This window comes from Malaclemys terrapin, chromosome 2 (assembly GCF_027887155.1).
Source record: "Malaclemys terrapin pileata isolate rMalTer1 chromosome 2, rMalTer1.hap1, whole genome shotgun sequence".
Taxonomy (NCBI): domain Eukaryota; kingdom Metazoa; phylum Chordata; order Testudines; family Emydidae; genus Malaclemys; species Malaclemys terrapin.
Genome location: NC_071506.1, coordinates 196,523,327 through 196,539,797, shown reverse-complemented (window position 1 = coordinate 196,539,797; position 16,471 = coordinate 196,523,327). Strand labels below are relative to the sequence as shown.

At 45.1% G+C, this 16,471-nt stretch overlaps 1 long non-coding RNA gene across 1 annotated transcript; it reads right to left on the bottom strand.

Annotated features, from left to right (window-relative positions):
* Nucleotides 1-8,553: 8,553 nt before the first annotated feature.
* On the bottom strand, nt 8,554-9,167 carry LOC128832147 (uncharacterized). Its single transcript, XR_008443911.1, has 2 exons — nt 9,096-9,167; nt 8,554-9,013 (listed from the first exon to the last, which is right to left on the bottom strand). It is a non-coding gene; the product is annotated as an uncharacterized LOC128832147 (long non-coding RNA).
* Between the last annotated feature and the right edge of the window lie 7,304 nt (nt 9,168-16,471).

The window sequence follows — 16,471 nt, the reverse complement described above, 5'->3', positions numbered from 1 at the left end:
TACGATTCAAAACTAGGTTGAATTGTAGACACCAGTGAGGACAGAGAAAATATGGAAAACTTAGAATATCAAGAAAACTTACTGACATTGATCTCAATCAGGCCTGGAATCCTCTCTCAAAGGAGATGATGGAAGCCCATTTTGGAGACCTTTAAAACTAGACCAGACAAAGGACTAGAAAATACTTTGTAGGGAATAGTTCTGCATTGGCAGGAAGATGGGCTGGATGCTGTAAAAGGTCTTTTCCATTTCGAACCTCGATGATTTTCTGAACCTTAACTACATATTAATGAATTCTTTGGAAATATATATGTAAGTACCACACTTCTTTAAATGTCCCATGTTTATGATTTGTTGTGGACCAAATGGTTTCCTTAATACACATGCCAAGAAGTCGAATGGATATTAATCTGTATTGGACGTTTTGAACAGTGTCTGTAAGTGACATGCACATGAATGACTCTTTAAATTATATGTGAGTGAGTACCATATATAATCCATTGATATTAACCAGAGCCCCACACGTCCATCAACAATACAATAACCAGTTTCATTTGCAATGATGATTAAAAGTTCTCAGTCAAAGGTGATTAGTGGTGCAATGCGCTATCAGAAGACATAAGTCTGAACGAAAACCTATCCATTCTCAGGACAGGCTGGAATACGTGGAACCTAGGATAAGGTCTTCCATTTCCACTCTGCTGTAATGGACGTGGCTAGAGGGAGGTACTGCATTACTGTGATCCCTAACTCCCACATTGGCTCCTTAGGGCCATTCCTAGTAGGGCACAACTAAATGCGTTAAGTTGTTGTGGGAGCAAAACAAGCCACTAGCTGACCCCAGCATTATGGAGGCATAGAGATGGCATCCAGCCACCTTTGTCACCAAGCTCAGTCTTGCACTGAGTGCGGTACAGATGAATATGAGAATCAGGCCCTTTTCCATGGGAAGGAAGCCCCCCCAAGATTTCCTGTGCCCTTCTCACATTTAGAATGAAGAGCTTGTAAGTTATAAATTTTGCTGCTGTTTTTGTCTTAACTCCTCAAGCATGGCACACGTGCACTCAAAGGAGCCAAGTTTGTTTGTTTTATGTATGGCCACTGAAACTGAGTAGAAAACTCCTGTATTCTGTGTACACTACAGCTCCAGCCATGGATATGTGCTGAAAATTCTCCAGGGAGATGCAAACTGCTATTTGTTCCCACCTAGAAAATGTCTTTCCCTCACCTTCCCTATTCACTTTATGCCCACCCCCCACCTGTCCCCAGTTATTTATTGTCCCTACCTCATTCTCTCACTCCCCAGTGTCTCTGGTCACCCATTGCTTTGTGAAGTCAAATGGGCAGTGACTGTTCAATCACTTGTTCTGCCTTTAGAGATGGAGCCAGCACTGGTAGGCAGTCACTGTATGTCACCTTTGTGCCACCCATTAGGTAAACTCCCACTTCCCTGGCTGAGGCAAATCCCTACACAACTTGGGCTGGTCAAACGGGAGTTCACACTGGCCGTGGTTTGTGGGACTGAGGCTATGCCTGTTCTGTAGGCTGGTGTGCCTGGGCGGGGGTCAGGGGTCCCTGCTCTGCTGCAGCAATAATATGAGAGTTGAGCCCCACACACAGAGATGTGGTGATTTTTTGTGCAGGGTTGTAGGAAGCTTGTGGCACTGTGTAAAATCCCATGTGGCACAGTAATAGTGGCCACTGTCTGTCTTTTCCAGCCACCAAGTTAGAGATGTTTTGTGTCCCCTCGGCTGAGAATTTCTCACTGGAGAAGCCTGCCTCTCACTTTAACTCCGACCCAGAGAGAGTGAGGTACAGCAGCCTCTGTGGGGCCTCTCCAGATGGGGCTCAGCACCAGTGGATGTAGGTAGAGTCCGATTCACCAAATATCTTGCAAGTGAATGTGGCAGAGCTGCCTTGAAGTGGCTGCTTTGTGACAGAGATCTGCTCCTGCTCCAGGTGAATGGCCCACAGAACAGCTGGAAGGGAAAAAGAGAGAAAGCAGCCCTGAGGAGACAGCACCTAGACACATTTCCCTCTTCAGAGAGCAGTAACACGTACATGGCTTTGCAACCTATAAGTTCTTGAGGAAGGTACATGGGTTTAATTATCCATTGCCTTGCAGCTGGTATAGCCATTTATGTCTCTGTAAATGTGAGGGGAAAATAGGTAAAGCCCCTATCTCTAGTGTGAGTGAATGATCAATTTCTGTTTACACCTGGGCAAAGATGGTGTGAACAATTACACAAGGTACAGGGCAGTGGAGAATCAGACCCTTTATCTGTGAGGAACCATCCAGGATTACGGATCCTGATTTCCCCATTTCCGTACACCAGTTTTATTTCAGTTCAATGTCATTGGCTTCATTGGGATTGCACCAACATCAAGTTATTACATTGGACTCGAGATTCAGGCCCATGTTGTATTTTGTTTGTTTGTTTTTTGTTTTTTTTGTTAACAATAAATACAGAATGAAATCACTAACTACAGTTAGTGTCCAGTAAACTTACCAGGGAAGAAGAGAGCAAAGAGGGCTTCCAGACATCCCATCATGTCTCCTTAACTTGCTGCACCTTTTCAGGAAGGAAAATTATGAAGTTAATGGTGCTTAATTTTGTCAAAAGAAAAATATGGTTACCCAGTCCTGACTGAAGAAAGCAAGAAACGAGGATATTGTTGCTGTTCATACTGTACTGGCTGGTTTGGTTTGGGGCTGGGAGGAAGAGAGAGAGAGAGAAAGAGAGAGCCACTTACCATTTTAGGTTCTTAGGTCTAGATCCTAATTCAGTGATTAGGATGATTTCAATGGAAGTTAGGAGACTAAAAATATCTGAGAATTTCGGCCTTTGTGCATTCTCCTTCCATGGAAGGAGGGATCCATGTAGCGAATTGTAGTGCGCTCTCCCACCATTAATGCTCTGTGGTTAAGGCACTAAACTAGGACTCAGGAGGTCTGAACTCAATTCACAGCAATGCCACAAATGCCATGCATGACCATCGTCAAGTTACCAAGAGCCTGATTTTTAGAGGTGCAGAGTACCCGCTGCTTCTGGCGAGTTCTGCTGGAGTGAGAAGTGCTCAGATTTTCTTGATAATCTGGCCCATAATCTCCTGTCCTCCATCTGTAAAATGAGAACTATCGTTTCTTTTTGTGTCTTGTCTAGTTCGATTATAACCTCTTAGAGGCGGGAGCCATTTCTGAGTGTGGTCTAGAGCATCTAGCACAGTGGGACTCCTGTCTTTCAGTTGGGGCCCGTAGGCCGCAAATCATGAAATAACAATTTTATTATAGTGGAAACCAAGAGCCTAATTAGGATTAGAGTCCCACTGTCCTAGGTGGTGGTCAGATGTGCAAAAAGGCCCAAACAATTTACCATCTAATAAGAAAGTTATATCGCTGTCCCTCCATCCTTTATATGGAATCAAATAAACATAAATACATCATTTGTAAAACTCTTAGAGCAGGGAGTATTTTTATCAAATGATTTGTACAGTTCCTAACACAAAGATCTCCATCAGTTTGGGTGCTACCTGTATAGAAATAATATTACTATATTTGCATTTTTAAAATGTAACTAGATTAAAAAAATTCCTGTTGCTATTAAAAGAAAGAATGGCAAGTGCTTGGGCATTCAACAGATACATATGCAAAGAAAGAGAAGCAAATAAAGCTTCATAGAAACTGGGAGATGCAAAAAGCAGACACCACTTTGATATCCTCTTAGTGCTGTCAGAGTCCACATTAGTGTTCAGTGCTCTGATACCATGGAATGGACGTTTTAGGAATGCCTTACTCAGACAAACAGCTACTTAAATAGATTAGATCAAAAATAGCTACAATATGGAGAATGGAGTAAGATCATTGGTAATTCAATGTAACATAAAATGGATGTGCAGCCAACCTGCCCATTAGGGATTTGATAAGTGGCAAGGAAGCTCCCCGTGACTTCCTGGAAATGTCAATGCCCTTCTCTTGTTTGGTTTGACGAGCTTGAAAGTTGCCAGGAATTGTACTGCTTCTCTTGCATTAATCCATTGGGGGCTTCTCTGGGCGTGTATAATGTACAGTAAAGTTACCTCTGTTACGTTTTGTTGTCTACTCTCGACCGCTGCTGCCAGGGCCTCAGAATTCCTATATCCTGTGTATACTAGTGCACCCACCATTGCTGAGTGTGAAACTGGGGCAAAACTGGTTCTAAGGTAATGCCATGTCCCTGGGTGGGTTGTCAGAAGCGGGAACTGAAAGCATGAGCTCAAAGAGCCATCAGTGTTCGCCAAGGCTATAGCAGGCTATTCAACCTTTTTCTGTTGCCCAACCATGGCTAGAGGGAGATTAGAGCATCACACTGAGGGGGTTCAATCGACACCTTTCTGTACCTTTCTCTACCATTGTTCACTTGGCTAGCAACGTTGCAGATCCAGGGACAGCGGTAGGAGAGCTAGAGCACAGTGGATGCAGGTGTTTTTACCCTGCATGATTTAGACCTGGTTTGAATAGGGTCAAACAGTGTGGTAGCAAAAACTCCTGCACCCTGGTTAGTGCTCCAGTCATTGCTAAAAATTCTTAGTAGACATGAATTAAGTGACTTGCTCATGTGAGCAAACTAGAAATTCTCTTCCCCATTCACCTACCACAAATCCTCTGCAGTCTTTTATACTCTCCACCCTGTTGTCCCTTATTCTCTCTCCCTCAACCCCCCCCCCATTAGTCTCAAGTCACCTGTGAAATAGTCACATCACAAGACAATTGCTTGTTCTGCCTTTAGAGAAGGAGCTGGTATTGCTAGGCAGACGCTGGGGAAGTGGGCCCAGTGCCATTCACTAGGAAAGCTCCTTCTCCCAGTTCCTGGGATGAAGGAGCATCAGCATGGGTGGGTGGAGCTGGGGCAGGAGTCAGTCTGCTGTATTGGCTATGGTATGTGTTTGAGAGGCTGTCTGCCCTAGAGATAGGGTTGCCAGGCATCCGGTTTTCGACTTTAACACCTGGTTGAAAAGGGACCCTGGCGGCTCTGGTCAGCTTTGCTGACCGGGCCATTAAAAGTCCGGTTGATGGCACAGCAGGGCTAAGGCAGGCTCCCTGCATACCCTGGCCCCACACGGCTCTCGGCAGCGGCCAGCATCTCCCTGCTGCCCCTAGGTGCAGGGACGGCCATGGGGGCTTCGTGCACTGCCTCTACCCTGAGCGCCAGCTCCACAGCTCCCATTGGCCAGGAGCCCCTTCCGTCTAGGAGCCAGACATGCCGACCTCTTCCGAGAGCCATGCTGAGCTGAGGTATGCAGGGAGCCTGCTTTAGCCCCCCTGCGCTGCTGACCCAGAGCCGCCTGAGATAAGGACCTCCTGTCCGGAGCCTAAACCTCGAACCCTCTCCTGCACCCCTGCCCCAGGGCTAAGCCCTCTCCTGCATCCCAAACGCCTCATCCCTGGCCCCACCCCAGAGCCTGCACCCCCAGCCAGATAACAGTGAGTGAGGGTGGGGGACAGGAAACCATGAAGGGAGACAGGATGGAGTGAGCAGGGGGAGCCTCAGAAGGGGTGGGAAAATGGTGTTTGGTTTTGTGCAATTAGAAAGTTGGCAACTCTATCTGTAGAGTGGGCTGAGGGTGGGGCTCACTCAGCTCTGCTGCAGCAGTAACGTGAGAGCTGAGCCCAGCCCCCCAGGCTGTGGTGTGCGTGTGGTTTTGTTGTTGTTGTTGGGGGTTTTTTGTGCAGGGCTGCAGGAGGCTCGTGTATAATCCCATGCGGCACAGTAATAGTGGCCGCTGTCTGCCTTTTCCAGCTTGTGCACCAACAATTTGCAGATGCTACGGCCTTGAAAATATGCGGCGAGTTTCTCACTGGAGAAACTGTCTTCCCGGCTGGGGTCAGGCTTAAAGTAAGAAAGGTAGAGCAGCCTCTGCGGTGCCCCTCCAGTTGGGGCTTGGTACCAGTGGATATAGGTAGAGTCTGATATAGACACCTTAACCCTTCTGCCGGTCTGAGTTGGCAGCAACAAGGGCCGGGTTCAGTATCTAGGGGTTTCATTTCAATAACGCAATGCAAAACCAGCTCGAGCCCCCACCCAGTAACCTGGGACAATTACATATCACCCCTCTGGGAGCCTCTAGGAGGCAATACTTCCCCTCTCACAAGCACAGAGCCTGAGTATAGCAAAATCCTTTTAATAAAGGAGGGAAACAATGCGGCATTATGTTGGGAAAACACCACAAACAGGGTTCATAGCAGAAACCATGAGCAAAAGACCCACCCCCAAGTAAGTTTAGCAGTATCCTTTTCCCCTCAGGGTCTTAAGTCCAGTAACCCAAGAAATCACGCAAGTGTCCAACAATCCAAAAAGTCTCTGGTCAGTGCAGCCCCAGAGTTCAAACAGTTATCTGCAGAGTTTTACCTCCCACTCTGGGGGGGGGGGGGCACAGCAGTGTTAGGGGGTACCTTACGTGGTCCAAAGCAGACTGCCCCACCTCTCTATGGGGTTCTGCTGCAGCCTTCACTGCAAACTACTCCAGCCATTCTACAAACTGCTCTGCTAACCATCCTGTAGGGCACTCCACAACTACCTGTCCCCAGCCTCTCTCTCCTCACTGGGAGTTGGAATCCATGACCCTTGTCTAGCGAGTGCTACTTAGGTGATGGTGAAACCTTTTGTCATAATGGGTGTCATAACTGTTATAAAACAGTTTCATTGTCCTTGAGTCACATAATCAGGGTAACACCACTTTATTCCTCCTGCCCCAATAACAGAGAAACTGGGGGTCCCACAGCAGCCAAAGTGACCATTTTGGGCTGCTGTGGGCTCATGCTAGGCAGGGTGGGTGTGCCTATGCAAACAAGATCAGCCCCTGAAGTTCTTTTCCACACTCGCCACCATTCCCCACCAGATGTCAGGGTAGAGCTTATCTTGACTCTGCTTACAACACTTTGCAAATGAATGTAGCAGTGCTGCACCTATGTGGCTCCTTTGTGATGGAGATTGGTACCTACTCCAAATGAATGGCCCGCAGCACAGCTGGAAGGCAAAAGGAGGATAAGGAGCAATGAGGAAATGGCTGCTAGAAATAATCCATCTACCCGGAGCAGTAATGTCGCTCTATGCAGAGTCCATGCTGCTTAGACTGAAGGGACACTGGGGTGGCTTCTCTGCTGCCTTTCACCTTGTATCTTCATTTAGAAGTGTGCATGGTGAGTGTGAAGTGTGTAATTTCAGCCATGGGTTTGAGTGAGAGGACAATTCTGATCTCGGGGTTTGTTCTCTCACAGGTGTCAGTGACGGCACAAGGTGCAGGGCAGTGGAGAATTGGGCCCATTGTCTGTGGATTATCTGTAAAGCTCCATACGCACTCAGGGGTGCTGAGACTCCAGTCTTACTCCATTGCTTTTACTAGGGTTGCCCTGGAATAAAACTGTTGTAACTCTGGGGATCCAAGTCCACAATGCTGCATAAATAACCATAAATAATAAATAGAACTGAGTTCAACAAACTTACATGGCAAGAGGCAAGCAAAGAGAATTTCCAGAAACCCCACCATGTCTCCAACCTCCCCACCCTCCCCACCATGTGTGATCCAAGTGTGTGGGGGGGAATTTAAATGTGCAACTATTGATTTATTCTAGCAACTGTTGCATCAATGGTCGGAGGGAATCAGATCTCGGACTACATGCTTAGGAAGCTTAAGTACATGTTCTTCTCTTCCTATAGCTGACATGCGGTAGTACAGTTATTCCAATTCTAGTATTACAGCAGGAAGACTGCATTATAAATCCCAGTGGCTGTACCACGTGAAAATCCCTGAGTGACAATGGCATACTTATGTTGTCCATGCGTGGCACAATATCTGGGGTGTGGGAACAGGGAGGCAGTTTCATCGTTATCAAGTTTCTGCATCCTAGTTTAGAATCCTGATAATGTTTTTTTTAGAATTTTTCCCCACTTCTGGCTAATGATGCTTAAGAATTTTTCATAGAGGAGAAAATGAAGACAGTGAATGATATTACTGGCAGGGAAATCTTCCAGCTGTGTATCTTAGCTCTCTCCGTTCATTTGATGTGCTATTCAGGCAGCCTGGATAAAATGTCTTCTCGTTGATAAACTGATCTTCCGCCAGAGGCCTGGAAAATTTGCTTTCTCTTCTAATCGGGGTCTCCAGCAAACTGACATCCTCTAAAGGTTGGTCCTGCCAGTAATAGTGTTGAAACCAATATTGGTAAGAGGCCCAAAAAATGGTAGCAAGCATATAAAACTACATGCAAGGATAGATTTGATAGGAATGACTTTCCAAAGATTATTAACCAGAAGTGAAGGAGGAACTAGATATTTGACTTGTACTATAATTATCTGCAGGACATGGTCAGTCACATGCTGCGTTGTACCTGTAACCCTTCTGCCCATCTAAGTTGGCAGCAACAAGGGCCGGGTTCTGTATCTAGGGGTTCCGTTTCAATAACACAATGCAAAACCGGCTCGAGCCCCCACCCAGTGACCTGGGACAATTACATACCACCCCCTGGGCACCTCTAAGAGGCAATACTTCCCCTCTCGCAAGCACGGAGTCTGAGTGTAACAGAAAATGTTTAATAACATGAGGTAAACAACATCAACATTAAATTGGAAAAACACCACAACTAGAGTTCTTAGACCAAACCATGAGCGAAGACCCACCCCAGCAAATTGGGCCGTGTCCTCTCCCGTTGGTTCTTGAAACCAGCGACCCAAGAATCACCAAAGTCCCAAAAGTCCACCAATCCCAAAGTCTCTTGGGTCCAGCAACCCAAGAATCACAAAAGTCCCAAAAGTCCAACAACCCCCCAGAGTCTCTGTCCATGATCAGTGCAGCCCCAGAGTTCAAAGGGGGGGGTGAGCAGGGTGTTAAGGGGCACCTTACGTGATCCGAGGCCAACCGGCTGCTTCTCCGTGGGGTTCCACCGCAGCCTTCATCACGAACTGCTCCACTCCACCCGCAGTCCCACTCCTGCCGTCCCACGAACTGCTCTGGCAGCTGCTCCGCTCCGCTCACCGACCTGTGAACCGCTCCGCTCACCGACCTGTGAGCCGCGCTGCTCCGCTCCGCTCACCGACCTGTGAGCCGCTCCGCTCACCGACCTGTGAGCCGCTCCGCTCCGCTCACCGACCTGTGAGCCGCTCCGCTCCGCTCCAGCCGTCCCTTGGGCCGCTTCCACAAGGCTCTGCTCTGCTAGCTGCTCCTCCAGCCGCTCCGCTCACCAACCTGTGAGCCACTCCACTCCGCTCACCCCCGCTAAGCTAAGTTAGCTTAGCAATATAGCTTCAGGCTCTTAGTGATTTCAGCTCTTTAGTGATTTCAGCTAGTAGTAGGGGAGCCCCAGTGCTGGTGCACTATTGGCCCAAAGTGAACTCAGCTCAGCAGTCTGTAACTAGACTCCTAAGGGAATCAAAGTTAGCTCTGACATTCAACAGTGGAGAGAGGAGGTAGTGCAATTGGCGTTTCAACCCCCTCAGGGAGGGGGCCATACCATCAGGTACAAATACCTGTCCCCATCCTCTCTCAATTCACTGGGTTTTGTAACCCATGCCCCTTGACAAGCAAATGCTACTTAGGTAATGGTGAATGACTCACTCAGTCCTTCTGTCATACAACAGTTCCACTGGCCTTGATTCACAGAATCAGGGTAACAAAACTTTATTCTTCCTGCCCCAATAACAGAGAAACTGGGGATCCCACACCAGCCAAAGTAACCACTTTGAGTTGCTGTGGTTTCATGCCAGACGAGTGGGTGTGCCTATGCAAACAAGATCAGCCCCTGGAGTTCTTTTCCACACTCGCCATAATTCACCACCAGATGTCAGGGTAGAGCTCATCCTGACTCTGCTTACATACCTATAAAAGTTTTCTTTTACTACATGCTTTTAAATCTATACCTGCCATACTTAAAATCCTCAGTTGTATGTGGTGGTCTTATATCTAGCTGGGAGAATACAGGAAGGAATAATCTTGCCTCTGAGCAGAAGCCAGGAGACAGCTATAATTTTTGTAGCAAGTGTGAAAAGTCAGGACAGGTGAGGGGTAAGAGTCACCTATACAAGACAAAGCCCTGAATATCAGGACTATTCCTATAAAATAGAGACATCTGGCCAGTAGAGCACTCAGAAGCCTTTTCACGATATTAAGCACTTCCCAGGATCCTGCTCTCACTGAGTTTCCCAGATGTGAAGTAGTGGAATATCGCTTCCTACCTCAGTGTGATACTTTCCCACTGTTACATGAATTGAGTCTTGTAAAGTGGCTAATATATCTGTGTGCTAATGCATAGGATGGACCTGCTCTTGTATATTTGCAGTCAATTTTCTCCTAGTTCTGAAAAAGGGCCAATCCAACACTAAGATGTTCTTATCAAATTAACTTACGAGTAACCTCATTTGTTCTTAAACACTTCTTTGTTTCCTTGTGATGAGAGCTAATCCAATCCATGATGTCTTTTCTATATTGTAGCTCCATTCGTTGTCTTATGTTCCCTGAACATTCATGCTAAGATTGAAATTATACAGCATAATATCAGTTCAAGTAGAGTGTAACCTGCTGTCACACAATGTGTTTTCTGCTGAACTGGCATCAGAGACTAAAGATAGGTTGGTTCTTCAGAACAGAACTCTGTTTTTTATCAAGTGAACAATAAGCTCTTTGTGCCTTGGGGGTGGGGGGCGCTAATTAAACAGCAGAAAAGCAGCCTAAATAAACTTACTCTTGTTTCCATCGAAGTAATATCAAAATGTGGTGTTAAGCGGTCAGGCTGGTTTGCAGTGCTGTTTGTTGACTTGTGGTCTGATCCAAATCCCATTGAAGTCAATGGAAAGACACTTGTGGGTCTTGGTGGGCAGTGGGTCAAGCCCTAACTGGAATCTATAGACACTAATGTGAGGCTCTGTACCTGAGAAGGATAGTATGAAGGATGAGCCCCAGTTACTGGGGAAATATTTTACTGCACATGTGCACTGGGTCCAATGCTCCAAATTTACTTTCACTTGCTTCCTGTTTCAGCAGATGAATGATGTCTGCATTGGGAGAATGTAGTTTCAGGCAATTATGGGGGTGAGATTCTGGCCCCATTTCCTTCTCTAGAGCCAGGATTTTCACCCCAGGTGTTATTCTCCTCTAGACTGATGACAAACCTCCACCCAGTCAGCCCAGTTTCTAAACTAAGGGCTGCGGGAAAACTGACAGGTGTGTAGGAGCACGTGGTTGAGACAGAGACATCCCTTAGGGGAGGATCTGTTACTAAGATACAGAGAATTTCGATTAAGGAGGAGAGGATAGAAGATGATAAATACAGGGAGGATCTGATGAGAAACAGCCAAATGAGAGTCTAATTCAATTATATCACATAATGGAAGACAGCTAAGAAGTGACAATTTTTTAAAGTACTCATATACAAATTGCTACAAGTCTAAATACTAAGGTGGGTGAACTAGAGTGTCTCATATTAAATGAGGATATTGATATAATGGGCAGCATAGAAACCTGGTGGAATGAGGATAATCAATAGGAGAAATAGGATACAAAATATATCAGAAGGACAGAATAGGTCATGCTGGTGGGGGAGTGACAATATATGCGAAAGAAAGTGTAGAGTCAAATGAAGTAAAAATCTTAAATGAACCAAACTGTACCATAGAACCTCTATGGATAGTAATTCTGTGCTTGAATAATAAGGATATAGCAGTAGGGGTATTCTACTGACCACCTAACTAGGATGGTGATAGTGACTGTGAAATGCTCAGGGAGATTAGAGAGGCTATAAAAATGAAAAACTCAATAATAATAATAATGGTGGATTTCAGCTATCCCCCTATTGATTGGGTACATGTCACCTCAGGATAGGATGAAGAGAGAAAGTTTCTTGACATCTTAAATTACTGTTTCTTGGAGCAGCTAGTCCTGGAACCAACAAGAGGAGAGGCAATTCTTGATTTAGTCCTAAGCAGAGCAGAGGATCTTGTCCAAAAGGTGTCTATACCTGGACTGCTTGGTAATAGTGACCTTAGAAAATGAAATTTAACATCTCTGTGCAGGGGGAAACACCAAAGCAGCCCACAAAGATAGCATTTAATTTCAGGAAGGGGTACTACACAAAAATGAGGAATTTTAGTTAAACAGAAATTTAAAAGGTACAGAATTATCAGACACAAAGATGAACATGATTTGTTGGGGGAAGAATCAATGCAAAGATTTTGTAAAGGGAAATCATGCCTCACCAATCTACTAGATTTCTTTGAAGCGGGAGTGGATCCAGTGGATATCGTGTATTTAGATTTTCAGAAAGCCTTTGACAAGGTCCTTCACCAAAGGTTCTTAAGCAAAGTAAGCTGTCATGGGATAAGAGTAAAGGTCCTCTCATGGATTGGTAATTGGTTAAAAGATAGGAAACCAAGGGTAGGAATAATTGGTCAGTTTTCGGAAAAGAGAGAGGTAAATAGTGGCATCTCTCAGGGTTCCATACTGGGATCAGCCCTATTCAACATATTCATAAATGATCTGGAAAAAGAGGTAAACAGTGACATGGCAAAATTTGCAGGCGATGCACGATGCAAACTTATTCAAGTTAGTAAAATCTAAAGCAGACTGCAAAGTTACTAAGGGATCTCACAAAATTGGACGATTGAGCAACAAAATGAGATGAAATTCAATGTTGATAAATGCAAAGTAATGCACATTGGAAAACACAATCCCAACTATACATGTAAAACCATGGACTCTAAATTAGCTGTTACCACTTGAGAAAGATCTTGGCGTCATTGTGGATAGTTCTCTGAAAACATCCACTGAATGTGCAGCAGCAGTCAAAAAAGCTAACAAATGTTGGGAATCATTAGGAAAGGGATAGATAATAAAACAGAAAATATCATATTGCCTCCATATAAATCCATTGTATGTCCACATCTTGACTACTGTTTGCAGATGGGTCACCCCATCTCAAAAAAGATATATCGGAATTGGAAAAGGTTCAGAAAAGGGCAACAAAAATGATTAGGGGTATAGAACAGCTTCCATATGAGGAGCGATTAATAACACTGGGACATCTCAGCTTGGAAAAGAGACAACTAAGGTGGGATATGAGAGGTCTAAAAGTCATGACTGGTGTGGAGAAAGTAAATAAGGAAGTGTTATTTACTCCTTAACACAAGAACTAGAGGTCACCAAATGAGATGAATATGCAGTAGGTTTAAAATAAACAAAAGGAAGTATTTCTTCACACAACGTACAGTCATCCTGTGTGTAGCAAAGAGTTCGCTTGTCCTCGCAATAAATCAGCCAGAGACCTCTTCTGAGTGCAATCACCAATGCCTTTTATTTACAATGCCAGCTCCCACCACCTTCTATTTCCAGACTGCTGTAAACTAGCAATCTGGGGGACAGCTAGGTTCTCCAGCCAGCAGGAGTACACAGCCCTTGGCTTCTCCCTTTCCTTCCCCCCCACAGCCTTATATAGCCCCCTGGCTAATGAAGTCTGAAGGTGCTTCTCTTCTAGCAATTAGGCGTGGCATACTCAGCCAGCCCCAATTAATGCTTCTTAATTGGAGCTGGGCTAACAGAGGGCTGGCTCAGGACCTCCTGGCTCAGGACCTACCAGCCAATACTCATTTGCATAAACAGTTATACATATACAACATTTTGCTGCCATAGGTGATTGTCTGCTCTCAAGAGATCGTAGACTATCCAGATGCTCAAAGTTAAGCATGTGGGTAAGTGTCTGAAAAATCCCCTCCAAAATTTATTTTGGCTCAACCCAAAATAAAACCTATTTTGATTTTTCTCATCAAAATGAAAAATATTTTAATTTTAGATTAAATGAAACATTTTGTTCTTGCCAAAGCGTTTTGTTTTGTATTTCATTATTTTATGTTGGGGAGGGTTGTACCTTTTTGGTAGTTTTTTTTTTTTTTTTTTTTTTTTTTTTTTAACTCTTACTAAATTTCAAAATGAAATGTTTCAAAATGAAAAGTCAATGTTTCATTTTGAAAACGTTGAAGTGAAATTTCAAATAAAAAAAAAATCACTTTTTTGGTGAAACTATTTGTAAATTCAACCCTAATTTGCAAATAGTTTCGGTCAAACTGAAATTGCATTTTTGGGGGGAATAAACTATATGTCAAACCAACTTTGTCCAGCTCTAAAAGATGTTGTGGTGATTTGTAACAAAATGTAGTTCAAAACTGCAGTCCTATGCTGTTGTTCTTCCTGTCAGATTGCAGAAACCAGTCAGGAGTTTCTGCAGCTGGTTCCAAGTAGAGAGGAAGTATAAGGAATGTATCTGGTTTCATACACTTGGCTCAGAATGCAGAGTGGGTTTTTGTATGGGTTTTGTATGGCTTTCTAGTACTGTGGTATCCCAGGTGGCACAATAATAGGTAGCAGAATCCTCTTGGGTTAGTTGGTGCACTGTGAGCTTAGAGGTGGACACAGAAACATAACTGTCAGCTATAAACTTTTTTTCATCAAAGCCTGGATCCGTAGTAACTGATTGTGATTTAATATACAGAATCCTCTTTGGAGCTGCCCCGGGGCTCTGTCGATACCAGTGTATATAAGCACTGTTAAAATTAAAACTTTTGCCAGAAATTTTACACCGCATAGATGCACTTTTAGATACCGCTCTGGTGACAGACAGTGGAGTTTGGATCAGAGTTATTTGTGAATATCCACCTAAAAAGAAAAAAAGGAGAAATGATACTATAAACCTGAAGCCGAAGGAATTTGGTACATGTGGAAAAGAACAGAATGGAAACATGACTTACAAGACCATGTTGAAGTCACAATAAGAAACTGCAGCAGTAACATTCTCACTGGTTGGGTTGAACTTGAAACAGAGGACTGTGAAATAACCCCTCAGATGGAGAGACAGGGAGCGAGGTGCAGCTGGGGAGAGGAAATGGGTTGTTTAAGCAGGATCCAATGATAGCTGTCCTGCCTGCGGATGTGTGGGGTAAGTTTTCAGAAGAGTCAAACTATGTATGTATGTAGTCAGGTGATCAGAAGCTAAAATCCCAGGAGAGGGGAGGGGGCTGAAGTCTCATCTGTTTTCATAAAGAAACTGGAGGGGTAAAAATGTTTGCAAATCAAGGATTGTGTCCTCCAGATAATGCAGCCACATATACTAAAGCAGAAGTGAACGCAAGTGCAGTGAAACTTGTGTAGTTGTTTGCATAGAATCCCATGTGATTTCCATCTGTCAGGTGCTTTATTTTTGGTTTGTTTTACAGGCACAGCAAGCAGGGGCATGCACAGGAATTTAAATTGGACTGCTTTTGGATGGCAGATTAGAGATGGGGCAGGGTGACCAGACGTCCCGATTTTTCGGTGTTTGTCCCACGTCCTGACCGAATTCTGGTCAGGATGCAATTTGTCCCAATATTTTGCTCCGCCGGCAGCACTCGGCTTTTTTTTTTTTTCCTCTCCGCCGGCAGTGTCCTGATATTTTGTTCCTCTTATCTGGTCACCCTGGGCTGGGGACTGAAGCCAGGGCCAGGTTATGGGCCAGGGCTGGGGCAGCAAACAGTGGTCAGCTGCCAGGGCTAGAGTAGGGGCCAGGGCTGGGGCTGGAGCTAGAGCAGAAATGCATATTTTTTTTAGAATAATACTGAGGGGGGAGGCACGTGCCTCTGCTTGCCTCCACTTGTGCATGCCCGTGGGCACAGGTATATTAGGAGACTATGTAATTTGGTTATTAGCACGCTTCATTGCTGCTAGTGGTGCCTGTATCTGTGCTCAGTTGCTCACGTGGACCAGCACCGATGTCCATGGTGGCTGTGCAGGAGCACTCTCCCTCCTCTTGCAAATCTGAGTCTGCCGTCTTCTCTCAGTTGTACACATAGTCACTGGGATGCAAACCGGTCAGTGTCAGTGCAACTGTGTGCTATTGCTGCCCTCTACTGAGATAGAACATATGCTCATGTACATTAATAACTGACCTTATCCTGTCTTTCAAAAAAGGCCATTTGTACACTTAATTATTGGTATGTAATTTTGCTTCAAACGTGTAGGTAAAATGTTGCCACAAGGTTTTATTTTAAAGATATGATATATATTCACTGTGACAAAGTTCCTCCTCTACCTTGGTGGGTCCTGCGCTTATTGGCGGGTTTGCTTGCTTCACACATTCACCCTGTGGGTCAGGAAACAGTCCAGAGACCTTCCCCTCTGGTAGAAGCTATAGTCCAGGTCAATTCCTCCTGTGTTTGATCAGGAGTTGCGAGGTATGGGGGGAACCCGGGCCCACCCTCTACTCCAGGTTCCAGGCCAGCGCCCTGTGGACTGCAGCTGTTTAGAGTGCCTCCTGGTACAGTTGCATGACACCTGGGCTACTTCCCCCTGGCCTCCTCCCAACACCTTCTTTGTCCTCACCACCAGACCTTCCTCCTGATGTCTGATAATGCTTGTACTTCTCAGTCCTCCAGCAGTACTCCTACTCACTCTCAGCTTCTTGCACACCTCTTGCTCCCAGTTC